The 15,660-nt window shown below is 37.0% G+C and overlaps 1 long non-coding RNA gene and 1 pseudogene across 1 annotated transcript; one reads left to right on the forward strand and one right to left on the reverse strand.

Moving 5' to 3' along the window:
• Nucleotides 1-8,150: 8,150 nt before the first annotated feature.
• Nucleotides 8,151-10,550, reverse strand: LOC149172248 (uncharacterized; annotated as a pseudogene).
• A 2,163-nt stretch (nucleotides 10,551-12,713) lies between these two features.
• Nucleotides 12,714-13,887, forward strand: LOC149172249 (uncharacterized). Its single transcript, XR_016259076.1, has 4 exons — nucleotides 12,714-13,201; nucleotides 13,311-13,376; nucleotides 13,492-13,589; nucleotides 13,763-13,887. It is a non-coding gene; the product is annotated as an uncharacterized LOC149172249 (long non-coding RNA).
• The last annotated feature ends 1,773 nt before the right edge of the window (nucleotides 13,888-15,660 follow it).

The raw sequence follows: 15,660 nt of genomic DNA on the forward strand, positions 1-15,660 counted from the left end.
TGGGAAGTCAATGGGGTTATCAAACTGTTACTTTTGGTTATCAATGGTGTTGGACTGTTATCAAGTTGATGCTTTTAGTACATGTTTTTAATGGACAACGTGGTTGTGGCTCTCTTGTGATTATTTCCTTCCCCTCGGTGTAATTAGTGTTGGTTGTCAAATTGTACTATGCGACTTTGGTTCTCATTAAATAGTAATGTTGTGATTTTGATTCTCAACATGCACGTATTGTGCTTAGATGTTGAGGTTTCTCTTCATTCTTATGGGTGCAATTTACTCTTAATTAGGGATGGAACTTTTGATCATGTTTGAAGCTGGTGTGGATGTGTTTTCTTTCTGTTCCTATTTAGGTAATTGGAGATTTAAATCTAGCTTGAGTTCATTTGGATTTTGCACCGAGATACATATATAATTCTTATATTTTGAAATGAAATACAAAATACTTTTATTCAAAAAAAACAAAACTTTTAATTTTTTCAAAGTGAAATAATGCTAACACTAGCAATTGTCCCAAAAGGTACAAAGAGAGGCCGATAGGATTATTAAATTGGAATTGTTGAATTTTTCTAGAAGAGTTAATTGGTTTGTGGAAAACCTTGTTTTCTTGGACTGGATCATTATGCAATTACTTTTCTTTAGATGTTTTGTTTATATCTATATTACAAGGAACACATTGAATGTCTTATTTCATTTTTGCTATCCTTACTAATATCCTTTCCATGCTTTTTCTTGATCAATTTGATGAAATATTTCATTATACTTTGGTAACATTGACTGGCTAGCTGGACCATGTAACTCTCGCATTTTAATGCAGTAAACGATCTTCGAATCCCCTGGAACTTCATTACTTTGCTCATGATTTATGACCAACCTTGGAACTTCATTACTTTGCTCATGATTTATGATCAACTTTCATCGAATAAAATTATGAAATATTGTGTTTTCTTTTATCAAGGTGGAAAAACCTATCATAATTCAGTTGTCAAACCAGCAATGAGGACAATTATCTTTGGCTGTTAACAATTAACGCATCGCTCTTATTCAAGGAAAACCACGCCCCAACTGGAATAACCTGCTAGTGGTCCGTAAGGGGGCAGACTTTCACACCTGCTAGATGTCTCTGGGTCTTGGGCCTTAGACAAGCAGAAACAGTGTTAGGGCATTGAAACATTGTTATGACAACAATGTGAAACATTTCTTTTTTATCAAACAAAAAAGCAATGAACCTGTTGAAACAAATTGAACCTCTTTTATAGTTGAAGGAAAGAGTGAGATTGTTGATATTAACCTTTTCAATTATTATAACAATATTTATTAATATATCAAAGCTCAACATGGTATTTACATAGATCTGAACCACCAACCAGCCCATAGTTATACTCAAGAGTGTTTCTCTGGGGCTGTAAGCCATTATAATAAAATTCATCAAGATACAAAAGCTGAAGATTTGAACCTGGATGAGAAAGATAACAATCATTTCACCCAACCACCGGTCAGCCTACAATTATACTCAAACGCATTATAACAAAAATCATCAAAATATCAAAACTCAACCTGTCATTGGTGGAGACTTAAACCTAGATGGAAAAGATAACAATGATAACAATCATTCCACCGAATTAAATAACCACAATCAAGAAAATCCAAAATATTGTTAATCACGGTATCAAATAAAACTCTGATGAATAGATAAATTGGCTCTGGCCCACATTTAAGTCAACTTTATAATAAAACAAAGATGCTTCAAAGCTCAACATGTCTTTGGTAAAGATTTAAATCCACATGGAAAAATAACAATCATTCCACCCAATTAAATAACGGCAAATATGTAAATTTAATCAGCCTTACATGATTTATTCGATGGATATAACTGTTAACTTAATGTGGATATAACTGTTAACTTAATGTGTGATTAAATACTAAATTAATGCATGGAACATAATAGCTGGGTATTCCATACCATGGCAGCACTAGTGCAGTTAAATTGACAGATACACAGAATTAATTGAACACAAGGAGCCAACCATGGACTGGTGTGGTCACAGGACTCTGGAAATGAGCCAAAGTTTAGAAATGTACTATGGTTTCCACTTAAAAATTTGTAATCCCGATTATGAGCATGTGGTAGCTTTGCCCAAGGCGCTAGGAGACGGACATATTCCCACCCAAATTAAATTAACCCTTAATACCACAATCCAAAACATTGTTAATGACCGTGTTTGCCCAAGGCGCTAGGAGACGGACATATTCCCACCCAAATTAAATTAACCCTTAATACCACAATCCAAAACATTGTTAATGACCGTATCAAATAGAACTCTGATGAATAGATAAATTGGCTGTGGCCCACGCTTTAGTCAACTTTATCGTGAAACAGGGATGCAGAGTTTAGCCAAAGCTCCCCCACCATATTTAAAACAGAAAGGAAATTAAGAATGGAGGAGAGCAAAAGTTGCAGAAAGCCATGTGCAAAAAGGCGGGTGTTGACAAAGCGGTTGACTAAACATAACTTGGTGGCATGTGCCTGTCTTCACCTTATTTCTAACTGCCCATTCATTTCATCTTTATCCGCATTTAGTGCATATATCTACTCTCCCTTTTCTGCCTTTATGCACCCATGCCACCTGGAAAGCCAAGCGACAACGACAACGACAATACTCTTAAAACGAGATTTTTGGCGTTTCGAACACAGGCCAGTGGAATCTTCTGTGTAGTGTCGTCTTTAGTTAGTAGTCGGTCACTTTCGTGGATAAAGCGAACGCACCACCCAGGTATTGTGGTGGTGGTGGGTGCTGCGTAGTAGCAGCGTTATATGCGGCGTCTATGGCTTTTGAAAAATGCACGACTTTATACATTTGAGATGCTGAAAGGTAAGGCTGTCCCCTATCCAACCAGAAACAAATGCATGTGTCATCTATATGATTAAAGTTTTTGTCTCATCCTTTGTCAATGAAAAACACAATTGCCTAATAAACAGACAGTGCTCTGTGTTTCCCAAGTCTAGAATCAAACATAGGTACCTAAAAAGCAGAGAGTCTATATCAAAAACATCGTCTACCAACTTCAATCGATTTGCCAAGTAGTGAACTGCAAATTATAAAATCAACTTGATCATAAAAACAGAAACAGAAAATCATTCTGTAAATTTGAAACCAGAGTTATTAAACACTTTGATTATGAGAAAAGGCTGTTCCAGTGTAAATAGATATAAGTAAAGATAGATATTTATGACATTGCATGCATAGGATCAAACCTACTCTTCATATTTTGTTATTTACGTACCAGTGTATGTAATTATTTAGGTTTCTATTCAACTGAAAAGATGTTCGACTGTGTTTTCTGATCTATATAAAATTTCCTTAATTTAATGAAAGATAAAAAGCTTGGATGATATAACAGACTGAATGAAAATGCCACATTTCTTTTAACTATTGAAATACAACATAATGCGCTGTTGTTGTGGCTTGTCACTCCAGAATGTAGGTCTAAATATGTTAATGATAAATATGCAATTCAATGCCAAAATACCTTAACCTGTTAGTGAATCCTGATTGTTGGTGTATACACGGTGGATGATGAACAATAGAGAGTCTATTCTCGCTGTGTGTTTGGAAATAGAACCATGAGAGAAACAGCATAGTCACTGCATTGGTGGTTTGAGGAATAGATTAAATTAATACATTATATAGTTTATTTCAGTATAGGTAAAGAAGCATCTGAGACAATAAAGCTTATGTAGTCACCAGTGCCACTGATACTAGGAACAAAATTGGTCCAAAAACCATGGACGGGAACAATACAAAGAAACACAGGCATGGCATTTGCGCTTAACAAATCAGATTAAATTATTACATTGTATTGTTTATTTCAATATCGGTAAAAGAGGAATCCGAGACACAGTACACCCCTTGTAGCCACAGCTGATACTATGAACAAAATTGGTCCGAAAACCTTGTACAGATTATTTGATCTTTGAAGTGATTGCACAGATATGCTAGAACTACTAAACACACTGAAGCATAATGCTTATCACGTTAGTAAAAAATGTGTTAACTACTGAATTAGCTACCCATCCAATCATATCAGGTATAATATTTTGGCAAAATATATGATATGAAAGGGAAACGAATCAGGGAAAATATAGAGGGGAGAGGAGAATTTTATGCTATAAATTCTCTAGTGATGGATTGCTTCAATCGAGTTAATTAATAAAGCGATTTTTTATGTATTTATGAATTAAAAACCGAGGGATTTTTTTTTTTATTTTTTTTTTCAGGATGAAAAAACAAACCTACTTTCATCATTAATAATAAAACAAATATATTTTCATCATTTGTAATAGCCAAATATATTTTCATCATTTGTAATAGCCATACCTTTTATGGATGCCAATCCAATCTCCACCTTCGTCCCCAAGCCTACCTCCCACCTCAAATTTCCCAATAGCCAATGCTTTAGCTTCATCATACTAGTCCAAATATGTGTATTTTCCTTCTTTTCCAGAGCCCCTGCATTATGCCAACTAATCATTTAGTCAGTTTTTAGATATTTGGCTCTAATAATAAGTTGCCAAATTCCTTCATCGTTTAAATCCTTCCATAGATTTTTCACTAGCAGAGCCCCTGCATTATGCCAACTAATCATTTAGTCAGTTTTTAGATATTTGGCTCTAATAATAAGTTGCCAAATTCCTTCATCGTTTAAATCCTTCCATAGATTTTTCACTAGCAGAGCCACATTGATATGTTTTGGGACTTTGATATCCCAACCGCCATCTTCTATATGTCTTGTCAGCACCTCGAAATGGACCAAGTGAAATTTCTGAGTAATACCATGACCAACCCAATTTTTTTTGTTTATGTATTTATGAATTAAAAACTGAGGGATTTATTTATTTATTTTTTTTCAGGATGAAAAAACAACCTACTTTCATCATTAATAATAAAACAAATATATTTTCATCATTTGTAATAGCCAAATATATTTTCATCATTTGTAATAGCCATACCTTTTATGGATGCCAATCCAATCTCCACCTTCGTCCCCAAGCCTACCTCCCACCTCAAATTTCCCAATAGCCAATGCTTTAGCTTCATCATACTAGTCCAAATATGTGTATTTTCCTTCTTTTCCAGAGCCCCTGCATTATGCCAACTAATCATTTAGTCAGTTTTTAGATATTTGGCTCTAATAATAAGTTGCCAAATTCCTTCATCGTTTAAATCCTTCCATAGATTTTTCACTAGCAGAGCCACATTGAAATGTTTTGGGACTTTGATATCCCAACCGCCATCTTCTATATGTCTTGTCAGCACCTCGAAATGGACCAAGTGAAATTTCTGAGTAATACCATGACCAACCCAATTTTTTTTGGGGCTATTATTGACTAAATATTGTTGATGATCTTTTTGGGAAACTTGAATAAATGCATCCAGTATATGGAGATGTTTAGCGTGACCTCTTTAATCAAGATTAGTCTCCCACCCTTCGACAACCACTTGTGAGATCAATGATCTTCTCAAATTTCTTGGTAATCCATAACGAGTCTTTACCTCATAACTGTTTGGCTTCAGAAAGAAGCCCAAATAATGAAAGCCATCATCCATATTTATTGATTTGACAGCAAAGATTTTAACAATCTCCAATATCAGTTCATCCTCATGTTTCATAGAAATTAAAGTAGATTTTCCCTTGCTTAATAACAGACCTGATGCCTCCCCGAATCTACTTATAATCTGATAGAAGACTCGCCATTCAGACAATTTAGCCACCCCAACAACTAGAACATCATCAATGAACATAATGTGAGATAATGTGACATTCTGAGATAGTTTGCAGCCTAAAATGTTAGGCCTGGAACATGCCTCCAAGATCCTTCTGCTCAAACTTTCAATAACAAGCAAAACTAAAAGGAGAGAAAGTGTGTATCCATGTTTGAGCCCTGTAGAATCCTTAAAAAAATTAGTAGGAATCTCGTTAATAATTACTGCAAAATTCAATGAAGTCACACATGTCATGATCTAATGTACAAGATTGACACCAAATCCTATCCTGTGTCGGATCATCTTCAATAGTTCCCAATCAACACCGTCGTAGGCTTTGATCAAGTCTATCTTCATGATGCTTGCCTCCAATTGAAAAGATTTGATAATGTGGATACACTCTTGAGTGATTGTAGCCACATCATGTATCTGTCAGTTGTCCAAAAAGCCAAATTGTTCTAGAGTCACATGCCTTGATAGAGTTTCTTTGAGCCTGCTGGCAATGATTTTAGAAATCATTTTGTAGGTTGTGTTACATAATGATATGAGTCGAAAGTCAAAAAAGGTTGAGGGTTTCTCAGTATTTGGGATGAGTGCTACGAACATAACATTGGTCACCCCGATATTTTGCATTTTGACCTAGATTCCTCTACCAATTCTATGAGCTCCCTTGACATAATGTCTTGAAAATGTAAGAAGAGCTCCGCCAACCAACCACTTGGTCATGGACTCTTCTACTTTGTCATTGATTTCAGAGTGCCCAACACCTCCTATTCAGTTATTGTCCTCTCCAAATGTGCATTCTCCTCTGCATTTACCATGGAAAAAAATAAATTTATAAACTCTTTCTGGCAATAAAAACAAACTCCTTCTCTGGCCTTATATAAACTACTAAAATAGTGGATCGCTTCCCCTTGAATATCATTTTGTGAAGAAGGTATGCTACCTTCTTCGTCTTTGATGGGCAATATGACATTTTGTTTTTTTCATGTGAGAAACAAATGCATGTGTCATCTATTATTAAAGTTTTTGTCTCATCCTTTGTCAATGAAAAACACAATTGCCTAATAAACAGACAGTACTCTGTGTTTCCCAGGTCTAGAATCAAACATAGGTACCTAAAAAGCAGAGAGTTATAGCTCTGTGTTTCTCTTGCCCTATATCAAAAACATCGTCTACCAACTTCAATCGATTTGCCAAGTAGTGAACTGCAAATTATAAAATCAACTTGATCATAAAAACAGAAACAGAAAATCATTCTGTAAATTTGAAACCAGAGTTATTAAACACTTTGATTATGAGAAAAGGCTGTTCCAGTGTAAATAGATATAAGTAAAGATAGATATTTATGCCATTGCATGCATAGGATCAAACCTACTCTTCATATTTTGTTATTTACGTACCAATGTATGTAATTATTTAGGTTTCTATTCAACTGAAAAGATGTTCGACTGTGTTTTCTGATCTATATAAAATTTCCTTAAGCCACATTTCTTTTAACTATTGAAATACAACATAATGTGTTGTTGTTGTGGCCTGTCACTCCAGAATGTAGGTCTAAATATGTTAATGATAAATATGCAATTCAATGCCAAAATACTCTTGATTTATACCTTAACCTGTTAGTGAATCCTGATTCTTGGTGTATACACGGTGGATGATGAACAATAGAGAGTCTCTTCTCGCTGTGTGTTTGGAAATAGAACCATGAGAGAAACAGTATAGTCACTGCATTGGTGCTTTGAGGAATCAGATTAAATTAATACATTATATAGTTTATTTCAGTATAGGTAAAGAAGCATTTGAGACAATAAAGCTTATGTAGTCACCAGTAGCACTGATACTAGGAACAAAATTGGTCCAAAAACCATGGACAGGAACAATAGAAAGAAACACAGGCATGGCATTTGTGCTTGACAAATCAGATTAAATTATTACATTGTATTGTTTATTTCAATATCAGTAAAAGAGGAATCCGAGACACAGTACACCCCTTGTAGCCACCGCTGATACTATGAACAAAATTGGTCCGAAAACCTTGTACAGATTATTTGATCTTTGAAGTGATTGCACAGATATGCTAGAACTACTAAACACACTGAAGCATAATGCTTATCACGTTAGTAAAAAATGTGTTAACTACTGAATTAGCTACCCATCCAATCATATCAGGTATAATATTTTGGCAATATATATGATATGAGTTCAGAGGATTGCATTCCTCTCCCAACTGTGTCAACCCATACCAGAATATGCACAAACAACAGAACGGCTGGCACCTGGATCAAGAGTTCTTGATCACAAGACAAATTCTCAATAAATAAATTATATAAGCCCGAAAACACTGGGACAATCCTTGCCTTCTGAAATAAATGGCACGGACCTAAACAAACCTTAGTAATTAACACCCTTCTGCATCTGATTTTAGGGTAATTTCATGACCCAGTGGTGATTATGAAACAAGGCCTAAAAGTCGAATAATTAGAATTTAGAGATATAAAACATGGTAACTGTAGAGGGCAAGGAGCAAAACCCGCATGCTGGATACTATAAATTTTTATGCAATGGCAGCTGATGATGTTAGCACCAATTATGGTGATAAGGAGAGGGACTGGATTTAGGAGAAGGGAGAGCCAGAGCAGATATTGAAATAAGAGAGCATTAAAGTTTATAATTGATAGCAATAGGGTTTGTGGTTTAGGTGTAGATGTTGGGTTTTCTGTACCTGTTGGATCAGTTATTCTCTCCATCTCCTGCTGAAGATGTTGCGGAGCCGGCTTCCTGCGAGTCTTTGAAGAATCTTCTTGGCACCTGCAACCTCCATCTCTGCGAGCTTTTGCAGATGTTGACATGCTCCAGCTGTGGCAATCTTCTTCCTGCAGGTTTTGCTGGTTGAGAGAGCCAACAATGCAGAAAGGGGGAACTTTTTAGCCACAGTCTGGTTTCTGGGATCCAGCAATTGCACCAGACGGGCCACGCTCTTGTCATCCTTGATGAATTCCTTCCTGTTGGTCTGCACAACGAGCAATGCAGAAAGTGCCTGAGCAGCCGCCTCCTGAGATGTGCTTGGCTTGGCTTCCAACATCTTCACCAGAGGGGGAATACACCCTGCTTCACCCAATGCCTTCTTGGTTATCATTGCTGAATGAAAGATTGCAGATAGAGGAAGCAGCCAGTTGCTGGACAGTCGAATGCCCATTTTTCAGAATAGAAGCCAACTGCTTCAGAAACCCTGAAGAAGAAACCAAGGCCTTAGCAGTGCTGACAGAAGCAGAAAGACTATTTATCGCTCTGATGACGAGCTCCTGCGATTTGGGCGTAGTGGGTTCTTCTAAAAGACGTAACAAGGTTTGAATTCTGCCTTCTTTGGCAATCAACTGACACATTTTCTCATCTTGGGAAGCCATTGCATGCAGGCACTCTATTGCATTTTCTTGCGTAGACGGCATACCAGAAGAAACCAGATTGAGCAGAACAGTAATCGCCCCTTCTTCCGCCATCGTTTTCCCTATCTCTTCCACAGCGGCCACATTCCTCAGCGCCCTTGCAGCCATGGCCTGTGCAGCCGGGGTTCCCGATTTGCAAATATGAATCAGAACTCAAACCCCACCATAAGCTGCAATTCCCCAAGCATTTTCTGCATTGCTCGTCAGCCCTCCAATGGCCGTCGCAGCCTTTTCTTTACACAACGAGCTCCCGGATTCCAGGAGCCGAACCAATGGACCTAAAGCGCCCTCCACAACGAGGATATTCTTGCACCCATCGGTCAAAGAAAGAACAGACACAGCCATGGCCGCAAGCTCCCGAATAACAGCTATATTCGAATCCAACCAATGCACCAAGTAGCCAATATCGCCTTCCCCGGCCACAATAACTGCATTTTTATCATCCTCAGCCAAGAGCTGAACCAGAGATTGCAAAGCATTTCGTTTGAAAAGTATGTTTCAAATAGGCCTAAAAATCTGCGTTGCCAATCTAGAATCTAGCAAAAAGATCCTTGATAAAAAAACACCACATCTTCTCGCCCAGCACCCCGTCCGGGCATCGAAAGCACTATTGCATTTGAGGATCTCAATACCCCACTCTTTGTCAAAAGATCCAGGTCATGCAAATGCAAGTTCAGTTTAGCGGCCACCATGTCCAGAGCCCTCTGCATCAGAAGCTTCCTGCTGTATGACATCTCGTTGCATTGCTTGGCCAAATCTCTAGCCTGGTCGAGACTCGAACGCACGTTGGGCGGTTCCTTGATGAAATCATTTTCTGTCCAGTGAGGAGACAATTCCCTATGGACGCACGCCACATCTCGAGGTCAAGACCTACTGCAAATCGGGTTGAACAACACCATATATTAACCGTTTAAGATTTGGAAAATGATATTAAAGGGACAGCTAATTCAAACATCCATAGTGTTTTGTGATAAAAACAAAGAACATCGATTCATCCCGTAATGATTTTAAAACGAGAAGTACTTTTAATGATTTGCCATGGCCAGTTTACATACTACGCAGTCTGGCTTTGGGTTACCTATAAAATGTTGAAGGGGTGTGAGTGGAAACACCACATCCCCACAGGATATGCAGATTTGAGACAACTCAAGTCCATCAGACCCCAGCCAGCAAGAGCACCCTTGATGGGCCACAACAAGTCAGCAATGGCATGGGAGTGGCAGAAAAGGTTTATTTTCCTATGCCTTGCAAACAGCATCACATGCACCAGTAGGCAAATTGAAACTGAGAAATGCTTCAGCAGTAAAGAAACTGTGCTGTGGCTGGAAATAAAGGGCATCATGGCAGCAGCAAACTGATATCAGCTCTGCCATATGAGGATAGGACAGATAAGGTCAATTAAAATGATTATAAAATGCAAACCAATCCTCCAAGGCCTACTAATTTGCACATACCAATTCGAAATCATAGGTCAACCTTACCAAATTCATCATATTACTGTCCAGTAAGTAGTTGACTACGTCATAATTTTATGTTCATTGAAAGAGAAGGCTTAATGACATACGCATTTGTGTGTTGATATCTGGGTGTAAGTAATGCATTAGCATATGTGTTACCATTTAACTTAATATCTGTAGTAACCATTCAATTGGTTTTATTTACAATTCTTGCAGGCTTGAAAGAAAAATATGACAAAGCAATGAGGAGAAATGATGTGAAGGCCATTGTTGTCACTGGTATGCAACTTTGCAGAAGGGATGGAAACTGTACTAAATGTTCAATGGTGTTATAAATCTTTATATATATTCATATATATAGAGAGAGATGTAAATGCTTCTGTTCAAGCATAGAAAAAAAATTGCAACTAAATATTACAAATGAAATAACATAAATTATTCGAGTGAATCTAAAGGAGATCTCAAGAAAAATTTAGAGATTGGGCCCTAGCAACAAAACTTCAATTTTAATTTTTAATCTCAACCAATTTCAACCTATGGTGGTGGAAATCTAAGGTTGCAAAGTGTCTTAAGGGAAAATTGGGTGAAAGCCCCAAATTTTAGGGTTAAATTGACTTAATTGGTGCTCAAGGAGCATCACATAGATTGAATTCTTAGTACAAGGGTGAGCTTGGAGCAAACATGGAAAAAATGAACTCAAGCAAGTCAATTTCGAAAAAGGGGTAATTTTGGAAAAATGGGAGAATGTTAAACTTGAGAAAAAATCATTTCTTTAAAGGAAATTTAGAAATTTCCTAACCTATTAACATGGCAAGGTGGTGGAGTCCATGTAGACAACATGTTTTAGGTGATGTGGCAATTCCATGGTGGCGAGACCATGTGGCAAGGCCACTGTGGCAAATTTTTAGACCATACAAAGGTAAGTTATGCATAATGTTTTCTTTGCCTCTGCATAAAATCAAGAGTGTCAAAAAATCGATTAAGTCTAAAACTCATTATGCAAAGGTTTGGACTATGCAACAATTTCAACCATGCAGAAGTTTAAACCATGCAACAGAAAACTATTCAGAGATAAACTTTGCATGATGTTTTTTGCGTTTGTGTAAAATCAAAGGAGTATTGAAAAATCGACTATATCAAAAACGAATGTATGCAAAGTTTTGAACCGTGCTCTTAGAATCACTTGAACTCTTTGATCTGAGCTTTTGTTTGTTACAGAAATTTGTTTCTTAAATTAAGTTTTAATACAACACAACATGTCGGAAACCATCTCCGGAGATCACAAGTTGTTGGCCCAAAGCTAATGTATGTTACAGAGAATTTGAAGTGAAATCGGACAAACCGGAATTGCATTTGGGTGGCAGCCATCCCTCGCAGAGATAAATCTCAACACTCCCAAATCAGATATAAAGATTGTCAAGCTCACTCTGCAGCTAGCAAAAATGTTGGCAAGCAATCCAAGCTTCACGGGGAAGGCATCTAAGGCAGTAAAGATTATGCCAGGGAATTTTGCTAGGGATCAAAAGATTATGGCAGGGAATTTTGCAATAGATCTATCTAAACTTTGGAGCAATAGTACAAAACTTAAAAAGTCGAAAACACATTATTGCCAACTTTCTCCTAGTCTCAGAGATAACCTTTGCTGAATGTTCATATGAGATTTCTGAGCTCTTCTCGCAGCAATTCTCTCTTTTAAGATCTCTGCTTTGCCCTTAGAAGATGTTTTTTCTTTTTCTTATTTAATTGACTATTGTTAAATTCATTGCAGCTGTAGCCAGACTTAGCTTTTTTAATAACAAGCGATTTTAATATTTTTGTCTTTTTTTGTAAATTATAAATTGCTGGTTCCAACATCAACGATCTCCTTGTCTTGAAAAGAAGAGCAGTAAAGGGAAGTTCCTTCCCTTATTTTCCCAGTTTTGAGGGTTCAGAGCAATATTACTGTTACATAAATCGTTTTCATTGACATTTTTAGTGTTTTTCAAATCCAATTGCATATATCTCATCATCTTTGCAGGCAGTGTGGTGTTGATTTATAACTATTGGCCATTGCACTATAAATTTTGTTCTCCAAATATCGGTTGAGTTGCCTTCTTTTCACTTACCGCTTTTTCTCATTCTTTTATGTCACTCTTGAAGATATTCTTTGGTCTGCGAGTTGTTGTTGCGGTTCTTTTTCCCTGGCTTTTGGCAAGCACTGTTCTTGTTGCTGTTCTTCTTCCCTGGCTTTTGGCAAGCACTGTTCTTCTTCCACAGTAGACAGGTTTTTATTTTGGCACATGTAACTACCGTTGAATGAGACAGGTTGATTAAGCTTGCGTAGATTTTAATTCTCCAGTTTCTATAACTTCTCTGCATATTCAATGTGATTTTCAGAATCTCAGAGCAAACATCAATTGCCTCTCTTTTCTTCCAGTTTTGTTAAAATCAAGATCTCTGTATTTAGGAATTTTGTTATATGAATACCATGGAACTCTCAACCACTCAATTCGATTGTCTGCTCTTCGGAATGCGTGGCGTGAATGCAGAAGAAATCGTGGATTCTGTTTCAATTTTAAAGTTTTCCGCATAGCTTTAATTGGATTTATCATGAACATTTTGCCAGCAATTCCAAAATTAATTAGACACTGTTTTTTTTGTCACAGATTTGGATGATACTCTGTATCCTTCCAGTACAGGCATTGCTACAGCCTGCCGCAAGAATATTGATGGTATGCTGTGAATTAAGTTTTAGATACAGATTAATTTTGCCTTCCTCTATTAGAATTCAATTGGTTTTTTTTTTCCCTGGATGCTGTGTCATGGATTTGATTAATGTTGTTGCAGAGTTTCTTGCACAAGTTTTCGGATTCAGCAGAGAAATTGTTTCCAGCCTCCGTACAGAGTTTTATAAAACCAATGGGAGCACTCTGGCTGGGCTGAGAGTAAGTTCGTGCCCCGCCCCCCTTCCATTTTCAACCTGCAAGAAAAATTAATTCTTATTCACTCCCCTTTAAGCATCACCATGTGACAACTTCTTGGAGCAGAATAGAGGTATCATTGATTGGAGGATTTAGGCTGTTTGATTGTGACTAATAACTGTTGTTTAAAATTGCAGAAACTGGGCTATGAGGTTGATGCAGATGAATATCACAGGTACAAAACAAGTACTCAAGAAATACACAATATAGTTCATTTCAGAATAAAACTCACTACTCATTTCATAAAGTTCAAACTTTTCAGTCAGATATGCCAGTAAAGCTCTGGCAGAAATCAGAAACAATAGAGAACTCAATGAGTGTGTTCTAGCAACATGATTTGATCCAAAACATTTGAAGAATCACATCTAAAGGTTCTTTGCTGTAATCAGAAGGGTAAAAGAATGTTTTGATATGCCTGTCAGAATGGACATGATATAGTGTCTTATTTATAATCTTGCACAACCCAGTTTGACGACAGTCATCAACTGGAAAATAAGTCCTCCACCAAGGCCATGTTTCACTTCATGCCTAGTATTTCATATAGTCAAGGAACTGGGCTCTAATGTTTGTATAAACGAATTCTACGTCTATTTAGTGGAGAAGGTCTGTGAAACTGAAATATCAATTTCATTAGTTTCTTTGTACTACCTCTTTCACCTGAGACCTCTGTTACTAATTTTCTAGTTTAATAAAGTTTGCAACTCTTGAAGCATGAAATTACTGGCCTAAAATAAGAGGGGCCTAAAGAAATGATTTATTTAATCTCCAAAAGATTTAAAAAAAAAAAAACAGTATATATTTAGTGCAAAAGTCATAACCATCTGATAAGGAACACTATGAAGAATCCTAAAAACATGGGTGTGGCTCATTCCTTTGGACAGCTAGATGGTGCCCAATTTAGGGTATGGATGCTAATGCTGCATGTAAAGCAATAGTGCAATAGGGTATGGATCATTCCTTTAGACAGATAAGTGGTGCCCAAAAAGGGATGTGAGTGCCAGCATTGCACATGTCAGGAACAGTGCCACCGAGAGTATAATTCCCCAAGATGTGCATAAATTTTGTAAGTAACGATTTCTAAATCCATGACTTTCATTTTCACATTGATGCATAAAAGAAGCAAAGCATGCCTTAGACAAGGAATGTGTACTATAAACGGCATATTGACATAAAACCAAATAGGAAAAATCTAAATTGATGAGCTTACTAATTTCAAGCATACAGATCAATTATCCACTGCCTAAGGTTATGTAAGCATAATAGTTTCAGGCATGGAGACCAACTACCTACAGCCTAAAATTCAAGCTAAATCTAAGTGTACTCTCTCTGACTTCTCAAACAATTTCCTGGGACATGAAAACTGAGAAAGTTACATATTTTATTCGTGAACAATCTGTAGGTGTAATACTTGCCCACAACACTCATTCATTTGGCAAGCTCCACTAAGACAATCATGTTATGAGGCAAATACGGTTAATCAAACAGCATAAATTATTTAGAAGTATCGGAACCCTACAGATTGTTCATGCAGTTTACAAGACTTGATGTCCTAGCCTTCCGGAATATTTCAATCTAACACCACTCTCATTTGTGAGGCTGGGAAACAAACAAAGCCACAATGATTTCCAGAATGTAACTCAATATGCTAGCTAGCACAGTACCACTCATACAATGCATTGAATCTTCCGACAAGAGTGCTCTGTAGTCAGATTATCAGAACTGAATCTATTTGTGTGAATTCCGGCATATAGCTGCAGAAGTGCTAATAACTACCAATGACATCACATGCAAGATATGCTAAGACCTGACACAATTTTCCCTCTGACGTTACAGAAATTGGGCACTGGAGTACAAAAGTTATTCAAATCCCTTAATATAGAAGACAATTAAACAGCAATATCCCTAGATTTCAAAAACCGAGCTTATATTTTACTAACTTTAAATGTTATCTGCTCTAAAAAAATAGGACAGAAACTGTAGAAAGCAGAATCTGCTTGAAAAATACTCTATGGTCTTCCGGCCAAACAGGTGGCAT

Source organism: Pinus tabuliformis, chromosome 4_2 (assembly GCF_031772625.1).
Source record: "Pinus tabuliformis cultivar Carrire ecotype Pingquan chromosome 4_2, CPIR1, whole genome shotgun sequence".
Lineage (NCBI taxonomy): Eukaryota > Viridiplantae > Streptophyta > Pinopsida > Pinales > Pinaceae > Pinus > Pinus tabuliformis.